The sequence below is a fragment of the Nannospalax galili genome, unplaced genomic scaffold (assembly GCF_000622305.1).
Source record: "Nannospalax galili isolate Female #2095 unplaced genomic scaffold, S.galili_v1.0 scaffold54, whole genome shotgun sequence".
Taxonomy (NCBI): Eukaryota; Metazoa; Chordata; class Mammalia; order Rodentia; family Spalacidae; genus Nannospalax; species Nannospalax galili.
In genome coordinates, this window is record NW_008341028.1 from 6,642,444 (window position 1) to 6,661,520 (window position 19,077).

Here is a 19,077-nt window from a genome sequence, read left to right on the forward strand (position 1 = left end):
ATCCTTTACATGAAGCAGTCGGTGTGGGATCCTGATTTACTCCCTGTTCATAAAACACTGAGAAATTAAAGATGGAAATTACCCAGAAGGACACAAGCCTCCAGTGGGGAGCCCCCAGCAGTTCCTGGCCCAGACCCAGGTCCTCTCTGCCCTTCCCACCTTCAAACCTCAGGAAATCAGTGATGTCATCTCCCTGTCCTCATCCCTCAGCCTCCGGGCAGAACTGCTTCCCACTCACAGGTCAGCTGGACCCTGTTCCACACAGTAGGACAGGAAGCATCATGCAATTGGGTTTTCCTGAACATACTCTTAGATCTTCTTTGTCCTAAATCCCTTTTGTTACACTGGGATGGAAAACTTACATTGGGGACAAAAATCAGGGAGCTATTTAAATTGTTCAAATGTTAAAATATGGGAACTGGGGATGTAGTTCAGTTGGTAGAGTGCCTTGCCTAGCATGCACAAAGGGCCTGGGTTCCATCCTCAATACCATACAAACCAGGTATGATGGTACATACTTATAACACCAGCATTCTGGAGGTGGAAGCAAAAAACCCCAAAGTTCTTAGTTACATAACAAGTTTGAAGTCAGTCTGGGATACATGAGATCCACTGTCAACTCACTCCCAATTCCCCACCAAAAACAGTAAAGTATGTATGAAATCCAGAGACAGCACTGGAGGGAAATAGAAGCTATTTTTAAAAATGACTGCCCAGCAGGGAGCTAAGCTATCTAAGATCACTCTCATTTCTCAAGTCTAGAAGCAACACCTTCTAATACCCCAATGCCCCAAGACCCTCCAGCTACTCAGCACCCTGATGTTTCTTAAAGATCAGTAATGCCAGATCCTTATAGCAAGATCTTGAAACAGTCTCAAGGTTCCCAGCTCCCGTGGCTCACACTTGTACCCAGAAGGTGGTTGCCAAGCCCAGTCTCTTGCGAAGGGTCAGGGAGAGCCCCAGGCAGGCATCTGGGCTAGGTCAACCCCATTTCAGCATGACATCATATTTTCACCCAGGGATAGCACTGGCTGCTGGGTCCATATTTAGCCAAGTCCCTGCGTCATGGGATCTCCCTGGGGTTTTGAAGTTGTAAGACTGCAGGAGAGGAGCTCCTGGAGGCTTCCTGGAGGAAGCAGCATCTGGGCTAACAGTAGAGGAAGAGAGAGAGAGTCAGCCAGACTAAAGAAGGAGAGAAGGTATTGCAGTAGCCAACAGCGAGAATCAGGGCAAGGAGGTGGACCTTAGCCCAGCATGCTGGAGACTAACGACTGGGGACCTCACAGCTTGGCGAAGGAGAGGAAGATAGATTATGGAGAGAAGCAGCTAGCTGGGCCTTGACTGCTGTGTTAGTGAGTTTTGACTTTATCCCAAGGGCAACAGGGAAGCATTAAAGGGTTTCCGACAGAGCAGGGGCATGGTCCACTTTGCACTTTAAAAGATCCTTCTGCCAGTCTCTGAGAGAGTGTGGACTGTGATGGGACTGAGGGAGCAGGCGGGGAAAGGCTGTGTTCTGTGAAGGGCTCCTGGCAAAGAGTGAGGCAGCAGTCTAGGGCCTAGCTGGCTGCCCTTCACCCAGCAAGACCCTGGCAGAGACCTGCATGAGACAGGACAGAAGTCAGTAGTGAGTGGTCAGGACAGGCTGCACTGGAGAAAAATGTCTTGAACCCAAGTCCTCTAGCCCAGGAGGGGTCCCTTTGAACATGTGCCCACCTGAGACAGGGGTTGTTTGTTTCTGTTACTCCAAGGTTCCCTGGGGCTCCTCCTGCCCTAGGCTGAGTGGGAAGCTCTGCTAGTCTAAGACTCAAGGCCTACATTGAGAACAGAACCACTCCACCCAAATACCCTGCAGGAACAACACTATAATCCCCTTTTCACACTGCCCATATGCCCCAATCCTCATTTTCAGACATCCCTGTGCTCTGGGTATGGACAGTCCCCTTCTCCAGGCCCCTGTGTACTGCCTCCCTAGGATGCATCACCCTAGACAGCATGCCTCTTCATTCCTGTGGTCTCAGTGCCCTGTTGCTTTCACTCGGGAGCCAGAAGCCACAGACTCCCAGAATGGATTGTGGGTAGGAGCACTCTTCATAGAACCCACTCTTCCCAGAGTAGGTAGGTTCCCTGATACACAGGGTTCAAAACTTTGTCACTTTCCAAGTCATTCCCTCCAAAGAATCAACTCCACTTTCCTTCTTTTCTTTCTCTTTTCTTGAAACAGGGTCTCATGTAGCTCAGGCTGGCCTCAAACTCCCTATATAGCTGAGAATGATCTTTGAACTTCTAATCCTTCTGCCTCTACCTCACCAACCCTGGGATTACAGGTGTGCATCATCGTGCCTGGTTTATGAAGTGCTGGGGATCAAACCCAGGGCTATGTGCATGCTAGGTCAGCACTCTACCATCTGAGCCATTGTTCTCCCCCATTTCACCTCCAAATAAGGAAACATACTTGGACAGTGATCTTGAACTCTACACAGCAGTACAGAGCAGTGACTGGGCCACCATCCCACAGGGTAGGAAACAGCAGGCACTCCTTCCACCTGCCTGCAGAGAGACCCAGGTGGGACACAGGTAAGCCAGGACCCCTCTCACATCTACGGAGCAAGTAGAATAGTAAAAGTCCTCCTCATAGGGCAGGGTAAGAGGGCTGGATGGGCAGCCATCAAGAAGCTGAGAGCAGGGCCTAGAGAGATGGCTCAGTGGTTAAGAGCACCGGCTGCTCTTCCACAGGACCTAGATTCAGTTCCCAGCACCCACAGTAGGCAATTAACTGTCTGTAACTCCAGCACCAGAGGACCTGACACCCCCTTCTGGTCCATGCACACACATGGTACACATATATACAATCAGGCATGCTCATAAAATAAATAAAATTTTTAAATGAAAAAAATAAAAAAACTAGCCAGGTGTGGTGGCGCACGTCTTTAGTACCAGAACTTGGGAGGCAGAGGCAAGCTTATCTCTGTGAGTTTGAGGCCAGCCTGGTCTACGTAGTGAGTTCCAGGTCAGCTGGGGCTACAGTGAGTTTAAGATTAGCCTGGTCTACACAGTGAGTTCCAGGCCAGCCAGTGCTACATAGTGAGACTCTGTCTCAAAAAAAACAAAAACAAAAAAAATAGGCACCATGTTCTCTAGAGGGCAAGCTGCCTGCCCATCTTTCTCCTCCACAGCCTTCACCCATCATGAAGGAGGGAAGAGGCCCACTGCAGAAAGATGAGAGGACAGATAAGCCACTCTCCTGTCTGGGTGGGTATAAATCACAGCAGGGAGTTGGGGGCTGGTGTCTTCTTGGGCATTCAAAGTGTCATTAATTATGTATTAAGTGTTTGAAAGGAAAAGACATCAGTAGCCTATAGGATGGGCTTGCATAGTAATAGAGGATTGATTAGATGTACTATCTATATGGAGGGCTACTGGGATTCAGGTCTCATGGCTTTGCAGTGGCAGTAAATTACAGCCACAAAAATCTCAGCCATAGTAAATTATGGCATTCAAATTGTTGATGGGATTCTTGGTGGCTGTGGATGAAAGATGGTGGTCACCTGGCCAGGAACAGGAAACAAGGCAGGGCCTTATTCCTGCTGCTGGGAGCCAGGTTTTCTGAGTGGGCGACCCCCAGTCCAGCACAGCAGCCCTGAGCCCACTGCATCTGCAGAGGCTCTGAGACAGACAAGGCTGCTTCCTAAACCTGGATTCTGCTAACAGCTCAGCCACGATTCCCTCTGGGAGTCAAAGGCTTGAGTGAAAAGAAGATGAAAATGTTGCTCTCCAACTGAAGGCTGTGTGTCCCCTTTTAATGAGAAGCTGGGGAGGCCTGGAGCAGAGCCGCTCCCACTCCTGGGGAGATGAAGGCTGCCGAAACCCTACAGTCTGAAGCCCACGCTGTTGCCTCCCAGAGGCAGCAGAGACGGGCTTCCACCTGAGCAGTGGTGATGGTAATGACAGTGTTTGCTGTGTGTCAGGCCAGGTCCACACCCACTGCATGGATTAACTCGCTTTACCCTCCAGCAATCCTGTGTACCAGGGTGCTCATGTAGGGACTGGAAAGCACTGGAAAGTGCTTGCTGTGAAAGCATGGAGACCTGAGTTCATATCTCCAGCACCCACATAAAGAAACAAGTGGTGAAGGGCGCCTGTAATCCTAGCACTGAATAGGTAGAGACAGGAGGCTCCCTGGAGCTTGCTGGCATGTCAGTCTCACCAATCCATGAACTCGAGGCTTAGTGAGATGCTGTTTCAAAAGATAGGTAAAAGCCAGGCATGATGGCCCATGCCTTTAACTCCAGCACATGGGAGGCAGAGACAGGTAGATCTCTATGAGTGCAGGGCCAGCCTGGTCTACAGAGTGAACTCCAGGCCAGACAGGGCTACATAATGAGACCCTGTCTCAAAACAAAACAAACAAAAAAGATAGGTATAAGGCATTTGAGGAAGACACCTGACATCTACCTCTAGCCTCCACATACATGTGTACACATGCACACACAGATGAATGTGTACACACAGACACAAATAATTCAATCCACGTATAGGAGGGGAAACTGAGGCAGGGAGGGACATTCCCAAGACATCATCATTAGGCAGTCCCTTTTTTACTGAACCGTCCATGGCCTCCCCATTTAAAACTACAGTGTCCCCTCAGCTGATTACTCCCTTCTGCTCCTGCCTCTGCATCACTTGTCACCCTGTCTTCTGCTAACTGTATTTATAGTCTGACATCACCCACAGGAAGGGGGTTCTGTCTCTCTTGTACTGTCATTGTTATACCCCTAATGCCCCACAGCAGGCACTCAGTAAAAACCCTCTGAATGAGCTGCTGTTGAGTCACTCATCCAAGGGACCTGGCTTTTCCATGCAGAGCTGGGTTCAAATCCAGTCACTCTGGTCTCTGACGCAATATACTGCATGACAGAACTCACCAGAAAGGACAGTGTTCTCTCTGATTGAAACATGTGGGTGTCATGGGATGTGAGCTTTCCTCTGCTGAGTGAGACTCTCCTGGCAACGGTGAACAAGGAGCCTTTCTAGACAGCCCCCACCCCCAAACTGAGCTAAGAATGAAGCCAGGGCTTCTGGGAATGGCTCCCATCTGACTCTTTGTGAGCAGACCCATGCAGACCTGTGAATGAGTCCTTTCCAGACACTGTACCTGCTCAAGAACTGAGGGTGACTCCTACCTGCAGGTGAAACCCATCTCTAGCACCTGACCCCAAAAGTGGACACATCTCTTGATTAACAAGGGCTGGATGACCCTCGGAGTTTTGTGCCTACCTAGGTTTGCTGAGCCTCGCCTGCCCCCTGAGGTTGTCAGCTACCTTCTCCATGGAAGGTCACAATCTCACCTAACACTGTCCCTATTCCAGCCTCTCCTGGAGAGGCCCAGCTGTGACAAAGCCTCCATCACACTAAGGAGCAACAGCAACCCCAACACTAGCTCCCCTCTCCAGACCCACAGAGTATCAGATGCTCTTTGTACCCTAGGAGGCACCTGCTCAGGGGAGGGAGCCAGTGTCTCAGAGGGGCCAGGTGACAGGACCCAATGTTCCATAGGGGTGTGTTGCGGGGTGGGGGAGGGGGTAACCAAAAACCTGGCAGATAAGTCCCTCCTTTCTCTGCTCCAAAACTAGCCTGAGTCATGAGTCTCCACTAGCCCACTGGGACATCCCTTGGAACTAAGCCAGCAGCTCTCTTTCCTCCTGAAGCTGGGCCTGGCTGGCACTGTTCCCTTGCTCCATGTCCCTTTTCCTTTTGAGACTGGGTGTCTCACTGAGACCAGGCTTGGTCAGTAAAATGCTTACTGTACAAGCATGAGGACCTGCATTGGGATCCCCAGCACCCATGTTTTAAAAAGCCAGACAGGCAGGGACAGACAGATCCCTGAAGCTTGATGGCCAGCCAGCCTAATGGAATCTGTGAACTCCAGGTTCAATGAGAGACCTAGACCCAAAATATAAGGTGGAGAGTGATTGAGAAAGACACTCAACATCAACCATGTGCACACACATGAGCACCTACACCAGACACACAAACACAGCTTATGAGAAGCAGGGCCAGGACTCAAAGCTACATCCACAGAGGGAACACTGAGCCCAGTGATGGGGCAGTGGAGAAAGCACTGTTTGGGGGTGCAGCCTTCCTGAGGAAGCTTTTGGGGTGCCTTCTGTGACATCAGATAGGTCATTGGTTATGTATGAGGATTTTGAAAGGAAAGGGCATGCTCCCCCCCCTTTGTTTCCCAAGGCTAGCCCAGCACCATGACCTCTCAAGAAATAAGCAGAGGAGTGAAGCATCCCTTGTTTCCCTCAGCAGAGCTAAACCAGGGAGCTGGAATAACAGACCCAAGCTAGGCTGGGGATGAAGCTATCTCTCCATCCCCGGCATCTCCACCCACTGAGCCAGGCCTGCTGCAGTTGGAGGGGCGAAGGGAAAAGCAGGTGGTTCTGGGGTTTCTATCTTGCTCACTGCCACCTAATTCTGGGAGAGCAATCTGAACCAGAAAGAATAAAAGAAAAAGACCAAAAAGACTTACTATAACGACCTTCTAGAAAAGCAACTACATTTTACCTTGAAAACTGGAGACCTGAAAGCAGTCTGTATAGACCATGCAAATGAGATGCAAAAGTGAATACAAATGACCCAGGGCCCTAGCTACAACAGCAGCTTTCTTACACAGGGTGTGCCTCTAGAGGGAGGTAGAGGGAGGAGACAGAGGGCCATCAGCAAGAACTCCTGGGAGAAGAGAGGCCTGTTGGGGGGATGGGAGGAGGAGGCTGGGGACACCCTAGAGGGATTAGAGGGGACTCAGACTCCAGAGTGTTCTGTACACTAGGAAGCTTTGAACCCTGGTGAGATTTGGCCATACTGCCTGCAGCATCTCTCTCTCTCTCTCTCTCTCTCTCTCTCTCTCTCTCTCTCTCAGTGTGTAAACTTGAGGATAATGACACTCAGAGCCACAGCTACCCATAGACAGAAGCTCACAAAGTTACACCATGAAGACAGTCTTCAGAAACAGGGATAATAGACCCATGTTCACACAAAATGTGCAACACACAGGAGCAGAAACCCATACAGAGATACAAACACCCATGCATATGCATGCAGGGCAGTCATGCAGATTTGTCCAGATAAGAAAGATCTGGATGTCCAAAACAGCAGCTCTGTGCCAGGGCATGGTACAGAAACTTTAAACCTCATTTAATTGTCACATAGCTGCACTAAGTAGGGCTGATTATTCAGTGTCCATTGACAAGTAAAAGGAGCCCCAAAGGTAAGCTGAGCCAGGCATGGTGATACAAACCTGTGATCTCAACACCTGGGAGGCGGAAACAGGAGGAGCAAGGCCAGTTATATCACCATAGGAGTTCAAGCCAGCGTGGGGTCCATGAGACCCTGCCTCAAAGACAACAAGCCAATGTGGTGGGGCACACACCTTTAATCCCAGCACTCAGGAAGCAGAGGCAGCAGATCTCTTCAAGATTGAGGTTTGCCTGGTCTACATGGTGAACTCCAGGCCAGCTGGGGCTACAGGGAGACCTAGTCTTGAAAACAAAAACAAAGATGAGCCTATACCCCATAAACAACAGCAAAGATCAAGAGAAAGAATGCGCATCTATTGCTTATAATGTTTGGGATCAAACTTAGGTTCTCAAATGTACTAAGCAAGTAAACTAGCACTGAGGCCAGCTGGGGCTACAGGGAGACCCTGTCTCAAAAAGTTCAAAAAAAATTTTTATTAAAAAATAAAACTTGAGATCCTCCTGCCTCAGCCTCCTGAGTACTGGGATTATAGGGATGCATCACCACAGCCAGCCCAAAACACATTAAGTTTGTTTTGTTTTTTAAACAGGGCCTCATGTAGCACAGGAAGGCCTCAAACTCACTATGTAGCCTAGAATAATCTTGAACTCCTGATCCTCCTGCTTCCCAAGGGTTGGAATTACAGTTGTGTATCACCATACCTGGTCTACTCAGTCTTATGAAGCACTAGATATTGAACCCAGGGCATTGTGCATGCTTGGCAAGCACTCTACAAACAAGCACATCCTCAGTCCAAGCCCCAGCTTTTTTAAAAGTTTTTTTAAGATTTATTTTTATTTTATGCCTGTGAGTGTGCCTAAATATCTGTATGTGCACCATACAGTGCCCATGGAGGCCAGAAGAGGGCATCAAGAACCCTGAAGGTGGAGTTACAGGCAGATGTAAGCAGTCATTTGGGTGCTGGGAACCAAACTCAGTTCCTCTGCAAGAGCAGCAAGTGCTCTTAACGACTGAGCCCTCTCTCCAGACCCTCAGTTTTTGATGGTACCATATGCTATAAGATTACTCTCTGCCCCTTTGCCCCAGTGGAACCTTCTCTGTCCAGTGGGATGGAGAAATACCTGCCAGTTCCTTCCTGCCTGCCTGGCAACCTGGTCAGCAGGTTTTCACCCTACCTGCTCCTCAGAAGCTCTTAGGCCTTTCTCTATCCTGTTCTGTCATCATTTCGGCCTAGGGCCCTCATTAATTCTGGTCTATGGATGATCTAATTTGGTAATCTGGGGGAGGAAAGGAACCCTTTCCAAACAGGATACAAGACGGGGTTTTCAGTGGCCACCTGTCCCTGGATGTCTGTTCAGAAGAAGAGAATGAGTCTTTCCCCAAAAGTATACAAACTTGAAATGCCACCCTGCCCACTCGCTCCTGCACACACAAAAAGAAATGTGCTTTTCAGAGCAAAGAATGAATAAGCTTTCTCACACGGTGTCACTCTGGGACGTCACCACCTCTCCAGGTCTCTGTGTCCCTAATTGCCTGTAAAAGACAAGACAAGCTAGCTCTGGGGGCTGTACCCCCTCTCCAAACCCTATGGACTCCCTGACATCCACCCCATAGTGTTGCCCAGAACTGTGCCCTGCTCCTGGGGGCTGCTGATGCTGGGATCTGAGAGGAGCTGAGGCTTGGCTCTCCACCAGGGGAGCAGGACAAGATCAGAAAGAGACCCAGGGTGAGGCTCATCCACCACCCCCAAGTCCCTGACCTGTCTACCTGAGACCCCTCCATCTGTCTGGTAACTGCTTGAGGTGAGAAGGGAGGCCAGTGGGGAAGGAGGCAGCCTTAAAACACGAGGTCTGATTACCAGCATGCGCCTGAGGGGCTGCAAAATGCCAGCTTGCTGGCTCTGAGTGTAGTTCAGAGCCTCAGACTCCCTTTCCAAATTAATATTCATAGAACTGCCATGCCATTTATTTGCATATGCAGATTATTGCTCATCCTCTGCAGGAAAGAAAAAGTTTGGGGGTGTTTTTATTTATTGTATTTATTTTAAGCTTGGGTGATAAAGCAGGCAGGTCAGGCAAGGGAAGGGCAGGTTCCAAGGGCAGGAACAGGGTAGCTCCTAGAGACAGGGCCCACAGAACCAATTCCAGAACAGTCTTTGGAAAGCATCTCATGAAGCCCCTCCCACAGGAAGGCCATGAAAGGTTGCCAGGGGAGATAGGCATTAGGTTTGGACCTGGCACTTGAACTTGCTAAGATCCTGTTTCTCTGTGTGTGTGTGTATGTGTGTGTGTGCACACGCGCTATGTATTTGTGTATGTGTTCATATTTGTATGAAGGTGTTCATGCAAGTGTGTGTGTATACATGCATGTGGAGGCCAAAGGTTGACTTCAAATGTTATCTACAATCACTCTCAACTCTAAAGATCCTGTTTCTAAGGATAACACACAGGCTAGAACACACATGCACACAGAGAGTATTTACTAAGCTCTGATGCCCTGCTAAAGCTGTGACCCACCCTCCTATGCTAAATGTCATGTACCCCTCCCAGAATCTCAGGAAAGCCCCTGCCCCTGGCCTCTGAAGCCATCAGACTCAGGGGTATTTTATTCAGTTGCCGCCTGTTCTCCACAGGCCTCGTCCCTCCTTTCTGCACCAAAATAAGGTGTTCACCAGAAAGTCAGAGTCCACCGTAAGAATTAGTTCAAAGCCTCCGGAACCCAGCAAAGCGGCAGGGCATAGACCAAAAGAACAGGGGCAAGGGCTTAAGAACTTGGACCAGCTGCTTAAGAACAAAGATGAAGGACGGGACCTGCACTCCTCAGCGCCCCCTGCTGGCCTCCTCTGTTCCGGAGCCCTTACCAGGCTTGTTACAAGATGACTTAAAAACCTTTCCTAAAAATTGCCTAAAGTAACGCTCCACATATGGGAGCATTCATTAAACTCAGTCCCTTCAATTGTGGTTGAGGAAAAAGAACAGTAATTTTTCCAGAAAATAATATATTCCTGTGGTTTATGCATTCAATAAATACCCACTGTGAGGCCCAGTGGTGGACCATGTCTGTAATCCCAGCACTAAGGAGGTGGTAGCAGGAGGATCAGAAGGATCAGGAGTTCAAGGTCATCCGTGGTTATACACTGAGTCTGAGGCCAGTCTGGACTGCATGAGACCCTGTCTCAATAAACAGATACCATTGAATTGCCTAGCATGCACAAGGCCTGGGTTCAATGCCCAACACTGGGGGGAAAAATCTCCACTGAAGCACTAGGTGCCTGCTGACCACAGCATTGGCCACAAAGAAAGACCCAGCCCACCCCATCTTGGATGGGGTCCAGTTGAGAGAGACAACACAGTCCAACAACAATGCTGAATGATGACACCAGCAGCGTCTTATTAAACACAGAATTTGTGGTGTGGGCAATAATTGCTATAGAAGTTCAGGGACAGAGAGGTCAACACTAAGATTTCTGTGGTGCCAGTGCTTAGGGAAGCTCTAATGAGGACACAGCTCAGAGGCAGAATTGGAAGGAAAGAGTAGTAGTACAGGGACCCAGAGCATGGCAGAACTTCTGCCATAGTGGAGAGGCCTGCAGGGGAAAGGAGGGGAGGAGAGGAGAGGGGAGGCCTAGCAAGGAAGGGGAGGGGAGGGGAGGCCTAGCAGATGAGGAGACAGGATAGGGCAGACTGTGGAGACCCTGAGTGTCTGTGAGCTTCATCCTGTGAGTGCTCTGGGAACATGCAAGGTACAAAGTCCAGGCAAACCTTTTTCAAGGATGCCTTGAATGGGGAAGAGACAGAAAATGCCCAGCTGCTGGACAGCATCCCCAGAGCTGCACAATGGGCTGGCAGAAATTCGGGCCTCATAGCCACCTCAGCACTGGACCCTGCGCTGTCCCCTTCACAGAACTCCTCAGACTGCTCTAGAAAGCAAGTCCCAACATCTACCCTACACCACAGGATGACAGAGTAAGAGGCTGGTGTCATCACCCAGTATGAGAAAGGAGATTTCTCATGACACCCAAGAAACACAGTAAAATGTTTTATTTATTATTTTAATTTTATGTGTATGCGTGTATTGCCTGCATGTAGGTAAATGCATCCGTGTCGTGCAATGTTCACAGAGGACAGAAGAGGTTGTTGGATCCCTTGGAACTGGAGTTATTGACAGTTATTAGCTGCCATGTGGATGCTGGGATTTCAACCCTATCTTCTGCAAGAACAGCCAGTGTTCTTAACTGCTGAACCATCTCTCCAATCCCAAGAAACACAGTAAAAATAAAAGAAGCTTGGTGCGTGAATATTGGAAGGAGAGCGTGGGGGGTCATGAGGTATCAAAAGATGTTGCCAAGATTTTGAGTCCAAGCACTGGGAATATTGTGTTACCAGCAAAAATGAAGAGCCCAGAAGGAGAGATACTTGAAAGATGGATGACATCTCTCAAGGCAGATTTTGTGATGGCAGCCAGGTATCTAATACTGATAATGTCATTTGTACACCTCCATCCCAGCATCAGAAGACTAAAGCAAGAGGAAAGACTTCAAGGCCAGCTCAAGCTACAAATCCAGATCCATTTCAAAAAAAGACACAGTGAAGCCAAGCATGGTGGTACACACCTGTAATCCTGGTACTCAGGAGGCAGAGTCACAAGGATCATAAGTATAAGATCATCCTCAGCTACATAGCGAGTTTAAGGCCAGCCTGGGATACATGAGACCCTATAGCTCACATGTGCGCACACATACACACACACATACACACACACACACACACACACGCATGAGCACCAAATAATAATAATAATAATAATAATAATAGTAATAATATCCAGTTGGTGCTGAAATATGATCTAAGAGGCAAAGACTAATGATCTGTCTAGGACCGAAAGCCAAGAGCCCAGCACTAATAGGGAGCCACTGTGGGCTGCCTCTGACACACTAGATGGCAAGCATCTACCCTATTTGCCCTATCAAAGCTGCTATAGGGCTAGGGACATGGCTCCATTGGTAGAGTGCTTTCCTTGCATGCACGAAGCCCTTGATTTGATTCCCAGAACTGAATAAACCAAGTATGATGATGTACACCTGGAGTAGAAGCATTTGGAAGGTGGAGACAATTCCATGTTACCACTGAAAAAGAAAAGTAAGAGTAAATCAAGCAGACAGAGTTTGTGACCTGAGTAGATTTTTGTGCTGGAGTCCCAGGTTGCACCCTGAGCCACCTCCTCCAGGAAGCCTGCCCTGACTACTATGGCTCTCACTGACATCATGGTCTTCCTACAGTAGTTTCTCTGCCAGTCATATTGTCTCCTCTGGTTCTGCCCTCTGATCATCTGATGGCCAACATGGTAGAATCTACACATTTCCTGAACTAGATTATAAATTCTTGACCAAGGTTAAATCTTCCCAATAAATCCCATTGTACAGATAAATAAACTGAGGCACAAAGGGTAAAATACTATGCCCAGAATGGGTACCTCATGGAGCCTAAAAGGAGTAGGGAGAGGATTCAAACCCAGGTCTTGAATACTACAGCTGGCCAATACTTAACGCTTCTTTCTCCCATCTAACGCACTCTAATTATGTTCTTTTCTCAAACCCAACACCCAGTCAAAATTGTTCTAGGCCAGTTATGATCACTTCTTTCCCTTGCCTCTGGTTTGTTTAGGTACTACACACAATTCACAATTCCAACCAAGAAGACAAGAGGCAAAGTTTGTCCCAAGGCTGGGAAAGGCTTCCTCCCCTGTCTTTTCTGCCTCTGCAGACAATTTTGAGAATGCAACACTCGGGACCACTGCAGCCATTTTGTGACCTTGAGAACAAAGAAGGACAAACAGCTTCTGGATCTTCAGTGATACTGTTAAATCACTAAAAGAAACAACCTTGGAACAGAAATAGCCCAGGTCTCTTGTTATGGTAGATCCTGAGTTCCTTATTGTTCCAGCCAGTGGAGTTCAGGTTTTCTGTTGCTTGCAGCTTTGCTACCCTCTCCGGTCAAGGGCTCTTGTCACTATAGCTACATGAGTTGTTGTAGAGGATGAATGACAAACGTGAGCCCCATCCCCACCCTCATTGAGCCCACCCCAAAGTTGGGCACTCAATAAAAGTTCAATCTATATTTGATTAGTTGATTTTCCTGTTCCTTGCCTTCTTTGAAGGTATCAGTCCCTTCACTAAGCCTGGCCACTCATCCCTAAGTTGCTGCCCCACATTTTGACAGTGGTCATCATAATTGTCTTCCACCTCGGAGGACTGGGCTACAAGAAAGATACTCACACTGGCCCAGAGAGGCCACCAGTGCAAGTCTGCACTCCTAAATATTTGTTCTTTGAAATGTCTTTCTCAATTAGATCTCACCCAAATGTTTGAGAGTCAGGCTGAATTCCAACTTCCTGCTCCCAAACAGACATGTTGAGCCTGCATAATTACTGCAGCTAGCTTTATTTGCTATAAAAAAAAAAAAAACAAAAAAAAACATGGATTGCTGTTCCTTCTCGACTGTAAAATAATCGATAAATAGAATCCAGATGAAAAATGCCAGCATTTAGGAGAACAACTCTTTTATGATTCTTTTCTTTGGGGCCTAATTAACACACAGCGGATAAAGTGTGCTAGTAGATGTGCACCATCAGCTAGGTGGAAAGGGGCTCTCTACCTCCTGCTGAGGTTCAGCTTCAAGTCAGAAACTCAAGACAGACAGACAGTTCCAACACACCCATCTGTGAGCCTGTGCTGGGACTTCGCACAGCCTTGCTCTGCGCGTACTTACTCTTCCATATTTTTTCCCTGTCCCCTAAGAACACCTTGCAGACAGTAACTGTCAAATGAAACAGAGTTAGTCCCATTAGCAGAAGCAATCTCACCGACTTCCTTCTTTCCGCCTTCCCTCTCTCCCTTCCTCTCTCTCTCCCATCTTCCCTTCTCTCTTCCTCTCTCTCTCCCTTCTTTCCTTCCTTCCTTCCTTCCTTCCTACCTTCCTTGTTAAGACAAGGTCTCATACAGTCCAGGCTGTCCTTGAACTTGCAACATACTTCAGAATGACCTTGAACTCCTGATCCTCCCACTCCTACTTCCTGAGTGCTGAGATTACAGTTGTGTACCACCACATCTGGTTTATACAGTGCTGGGACTCGAACCTAAGGCTTCATGCAAGTTATGCAAGCACTCTGCCAATGGCACCACATCCCCGGCCCAGTGCCCTTCTTTGAAATGAAGAAAGCATTCCTTACTGGACAGTGACCACTTTGGCCATGAAAATTTCATGAGGGACTTGGGGACTGGCTGACACCTTTTCAATTATAACAGGGTTCTAATAAACCCCTGCAGAGCCACAGGGCACTGAGTCTACAGCCAACGCACAACACCTATTTATTCCCTAATTACACGGCAATATATTCTCTGTGTGTGTGTGCTGATGAAGATAAAATATTCTTTTAATTCTATGGCCACCTGGGGGTGGGGGGAGGGGACCACATTTAGGCGATAAATCACAGCCTTTTCCCAACCCCCAACCTTGTAATGAGTCTCCAGAAAATCACTCAAATTCCTCTGTTTCCCACACTGGATCCCAAAGTGTGGTTCCCACAGCATCAGCATGGCTGGTTAGAAATGCCAATTACCAAGCCCACCCCAGACCCTCTGAATCAGAAACTGAGGGCGGGGGTCCAAGAACTGTGTTGCCATAAGCTCCCCCCCATACTGAGGCATCTACAGTTTCCAGTTTTATTTTTATTTATTTATTTATTTATTTTATTTTGTGTGTGTGCATGTGTTTGCACATGTACATATGCATGCAGAAGTCAGAGATTCACCTCAGGCATCTTTCCTCAGAAGCGCTCCACCTAGTGTTTTAAGACAGGGTCTCTCACTGGGACCTGGGGCTTGCCCATTAGGCTAAACTGGCTGGCCAGCAAGTCACAGGGATCCTCCTGACTCTGCTTCTCCAGCGCTGAAATTACAAGCACCCACCACTATGCCCAGCTTTTTTCTTTTTTTCTTTTTTTTTTTTTTTTTTTTTTTTTTTTTTTTTTGTCTTTTTGTCTTTTTGAGACAGGGTCTCCCTATGGCCCCAGCTGTCCTGGAACTCACTATGTAGACCAGGCTGGCCTTGAACTCACAGAGATCCACCTGCCTCTGCTCCCGAGTGCTGGGATTAAAGGCATGTGCCACCGCGCCTGGCTACGCCCAGCTTTTTATGGGGGCTCTGGGACTGAGACTCAAGTCCTCATGCTTGCATGGCAAGCACTTTACCAACTGAGCCATCACCCCAGACCAGAAGGGCATCATTTTAACTCTAGGCCATCAGGGATACCTGGATTCCATCTGGGCCCTCAAATTGCACAGCTACCTCAATCTACAGACTCGGGGCTCCACTTACCTATCTGTGCAGTGGGGCTCCAGAGCTTACCAAACAGCTGTGTTTAGAGGCATACGATCACCTGGCAGCAGTCTCTATGGAGACCTAGCAGGATCACAGTTACCAGCATGCTCCAGCTCCCTCCTGCCACACTCTGACTGGCAGAAACTCTACAGCACAGTTCTCTGGTGTCACAATTAAGGTCAGCAATACAGCTGTTCTAGGTCACCCTTGGCAACCAGGACCTGCACAACATGGAAGCTCACAGACTCTCCAAACCTAAAAGCTGTTTCAGACCTTGTCACCTGTAAAGCCTTAAGCCACTAGAGGGGAGGCTGGGGGCCATCTGTAACTTGACAGATTTTTGGTTGTCTTTGTATATGTACCTCCTTCCTATGACTAGACTGTAAGCCTGTGGAGGGCAGGGCCTAGAATACCAGCATAATGAGCTGGGAATGTCCCTATCTGTTCATGGCTGGGGCCCCAGGGCCCACACAGTGCTTAGCACAAGTATCCCTAAGACAGGAAATGCCCAACTTGAACAAAGTCCAGAAAAACCAATCACCTAGATTCTTATTTATTTTTTTATTTATTTATTTATTTATTTATTTAGAGAGTATCTAATACCTGCTGCTAAGCACATGTGGAAGTCAGTGGACAACTTCAGGGAAGTCAGCTCTCTCCTTCTACTATGTGGGTCCCCAGAATTAAACTCAGGTTGTCAAGCTTGGTGACAAGCACCCTTATCCTCTGAATCATCTCACTTTCCAAAAGTGAGCTGGAAAGGGGCAAAGCAATGACTGAAAGTGGAGGGCTGGGCTGACACGCGATAAGAAATGTAAAAGCAGCTTTCCTAGCTAGTCTCGGCCCTGGGTCCACAGGGTTCTGACTTCAAGGCCACCTGCTCACCTTCCTCCTCCATAGACATAGTGAACCTCTGGACCAGGTGCTGAACTTCAGTTCTCCTTGTATCTGACTCTGATGTCCTTGGCCCACTGTTTAGTTGCCTGGGGCTTAGAATTCAAGCCCAGGCCTGCACAATCTGTGAGACTCCAGATTCTGCAGGAATGGTTTCAGCTGAGAATGTCTGTCCTACTCAGTCAGGGCTACACAGCAGGCCCCTTGCCCTCCACTTGTGCCTCACACATCCCAGAAAAGCCAAGTCTGTGGCTCCTTACCACAGCCCATGGGGCAGGCACAGACTCCATATGCAGCAAACTATCCAAGTATGGCTCATCTTGGAAGATGCTATGGTTGTCCTGTCTCTAACCTTCCACCCCCTGGCCCTCCAGCCTGTCCATGCTGCAGTGGCCTAAGTGGGGAACACCTGTCTCATGCTAAGAACTGGATGAAGTCGGTGTGGAGAGCCAGGAAAGGCCCTGAACTCTCAGGCAGGAGGCCTGGATTATTTCCCTTCCACCTTGGCAAGCTCTAAGCAAGTGCTTTCTTTTGCTTCTCTGGGCCTCAGTCTGCTGATCTGTAAAACGAGAGGAAAAGGCAAGAATTGCAATTGCAGACTTCAATTTTCTAGTAGCTTAAAAAATATGTGAGCAATAGCAGAGCCAGTATGTACTGTACACCACGGAGAAATCCGGCAAAGGACAGAGAGGATGGAGCTCAGGGCGGCGGGCTGCTGGTTAATTTCAGTGTGCTGGGGCACTGTGCCCAACCTCGAAGGTGGAGCAACGGCTGGTTTTGGTGCCTCAAAACCTGCGCTAAACCTCTCAAGAGACCCTTCCTGATAGCACTCGAACAAAAAAGGGGAAGCGGGGGAGCCTTACTGGCGGGTGAATCCAGTCTCAGGATGCAGAGAGAGGAACGGCGCCCCTGGCAGGCTTGTGCAGCACTCCGCCACCTGGCCAGGACTTTAACCCCTGTCTTCCCGACAGAGTGAACGATGGGTTCGGATGCCCGGGCCCAAGTACCCTTGCCAGAGCGACCTGAGATGCCCCAGAACCTCCAAACCTCTCCAAAGCATCTTCCAATACGCCAGAGGCCCTGCTCTACTGGTCCAGAAGGGACCTAGCGTGGGAGATTCGGATCTGTTGGATCCGTTTTTCTCCAGAGTATTACGAGCCTGTGGGGAGGTAGACTGGCCTTGCGGCGCGGACTAGCGAGGACAGATCCCAGGACGCGGCGACAGCGGGCCGGAGCGTGGGAGGCGGGTCTAGGAGAGAACTGGGCTCCAGGAACCCCACCCCCACCCCCCGCCGAGGCCGCGCTCCGGGACTCCGCGCTCTTGACTCGGGTTCCACTCTCGGACCTTGACCCTCACAAGGAACGATTTTACCTATTTTAAGTCATTTTTTCTAACAAATTAAGGGAATAAACCAATCCCTGCCACAAAGACTTCCAGTGTCCCCACCTCCATTACAACCCCCGGCCGGGAGAGAAGTTGGTAACTTCGGGGCCGCCACCCACGAGCGCACGGGGAGTGACTCGCTCTCTTTTAACTTTGGGCTCTGGGGTCTTCGCCGAGGGTCGCAGGGGTGTCAAGGGGATCGACCTGCCCGGCTGTTAGGTATCTGGGATTCCCTGAGAGGGAGTCTGGGAGACTGGATAAGAAAGAAAAGACTATCCACGTTGCGCGTGGCACCCGCTGGGCTTGGGCACTTCGGGGACCTGCGCGCGGCCCCGCAGCTCTGCATTCCAACCCCGGCGGGGAGAAGTGGTGCCAGACTCAAACGATTGCATCGGGGCTGCTCTGGACTGGGACTCCCCAAATTCGTGGGCAGCTGGAGGGTTCCCTCCCCGGGACACCCATGTTGCGCCGCAACTCCCGGATCTTCCCCACCGTGTGGAGGCGCGCTGGCCGCTGCGTCCTGACTGCGGCCGGAGGGCGCGCGCCTGACCCACGCGGCGTTCCACATCCGATGCGGACCCCCGGGCGCTCCCGCAAGCCCAGCCATCAACCTAATCCCCAGCGCCAAACTCAGCTCCTGGAGCCCGGAGCCAGCCGAGACTGCCCGGGGACCCACGGAGCTGGTGGAAAGTTAGTCGCGGCGCCGCAAAGCCCTCTCCCGGGGACTGGAACGCACAGTCCAGCACCCTGCAGCTCCCGGGTGCTCCGAGCCTCCCGGTCCCGGCGGACCCCACCCAGCCATCTACCTGCTTCCGAGGCTCGCCCAGGGCCAGCCAGTTGCGTGGTCTGGTCCTCAGAGCCAGAGCAGCTTCGGATCGCTGGGCAGGAGCTGGAGCTGCGAGCCGCCAGGAGTCGGGCGGCAGGCACCGCGAGTGAGTGAGCCTGCCAGCGAGTGGCTGGAGCGGCGGCGGCTGCTGCCTCGCCAGCCCCCACCCCTGCATCCCTCGGCCCCTCCCTCCTCCTCCTCTCTCTTCCCTCCTCCCTGCGCGCTCCCTCCTCCTCCCACTCCCTTCCTCCCCCTTAGGTCCTTTCAGACCGTGGGATCGCGCGCTCGCTCTTCTCCAGGCTCGCTCTTTCCGCTTTTCTTCTTTCTCTCCCGAC

General features: G+C 49.8%; 1 protein-coding gene across 13 annotated transcripts in view; it reads right to left on the bottom strand.

Annotated features, from left to right (window-relative positions):
• The window catches only part of Megf11 (multiple EGF like domains 11), a 373,828-nt gene extending 354,961 nt beyond the window's left edge, over positions 1–18,867 (bottom strand). For 12 of the 13 annotated variants that reach the window (XM_008836329.3, XM_008836328.3, XM_008836330.3 and 9 more), the window contains exon 1: positions 18,723–18,867. The gene's annotated coding sequence lies outside the window, so the exon portion shown is untranslated. The remainder of the gene's footprint in view (positions 1–18,722) is intronic. The other variant, XM_008836334.3, reaches the window with a different exon arrangement.
• Positions 18,868–19,077: the final 210 nt, after the last annotated feature.